This window comes from Leptonychotes weddellii, chromosome 2, assembly GCF_054177405.1.
Source record: "Leptonychotes weddellii isolate Sample4059 chromosome 2, ASM5417740v2, whole genome shotgun sequence".
NCBI classification, from domain to species: domain Eukaryota; kingdom Metazoa; phylum Chordata; class Mammalia; order Carnivora; family Phocidae; genus Leptonychotes; species Leptonychotes weddellii.
Window position 1 is genome coordinate 156598226 of NC_138370.1, and position 834 is coordinate 156599059.

General features: G+C 33.3%; 1 non-coding gene across 1 annotated transcript; it reads right to left on the bottom strand.

Moving 5' to 3' along the window:
• Positions 1 to 453: 453 nt before the first annotated feature.
• LOC115939146 (U1 spliceosomal RNA) lies at positions 454 to 615 on the bottom strand. Its single transcript, XR_004074063.2, has one exon. It is a non-coding gene; the product is annotated as a U1 spliceosomal RNA (small nuclear RNA).
• Positions 616 to 834: the final 219 nt, after the last annotated feature.

Consider the following 834-nt stretch of genomic DNA (forward strand, 5'->3'; position numbering starts at 1 on the left):
AATGGAGAAAGCATTCTGGGTAGAAAGAACGTAATGAACAATGGCTTGGAAGCACAACATACCATTTTATGGGAATAGAATACTTTGGAATGTTGTAATTTCTTTTCCAAATGTGGAATATCAATTTTGAAGTTATGATAGTCCAAACTGATCCTGAGGTCGCATGTGTAACTGATTGAAAGGACACCAGATGGGGTTCAGAAAATATTCCATTAGCCACATCTGTGACCCTGAAAAAGTACCTCCATGCTATATCTTCAAGTTATTGTGAGAAGCTGAAAAAAGAAAATAACAAAATAATTTATTTTGCTTTAGTTTTCTGACCTATAAATAAAGGGAATTTAAATGGCCCACCTTCTGATCAAAATTTCTATCATCCCCGACAAGCAACGTCTTTCCTTTTATTCATTCATTCATTCATCCATTTCTTTTGTCTTTCAACCACTTAATAATCAGGTGAGAGTTCAAACGCAGTCCCCCACTACCACAAATTACACAGTCAAGTTTCCCACATTTGGGGAAATTTCAGGGGTCAGCACATCTGGAATGAATGGATAAGCCTCACCCCGGGAAAACTACCTTCATGATCATGGTATCTCCCCTGACAGTAAGTTCCTTTCTTTTTTTAAATTTTCTGATAATATTCTATTATCCCCCAAATATATTTAAGAAAGATATATTTCACATAAAGATACTAAAGATCTAGTTATGTCAAGGTATATCTTCTATATATAAAGAGAGATTTATATATAAATATTTGTACACAGTTATAGTTAAATAAAGCTATATATACATATATGCATATACATACATATACATATAGACACACACACA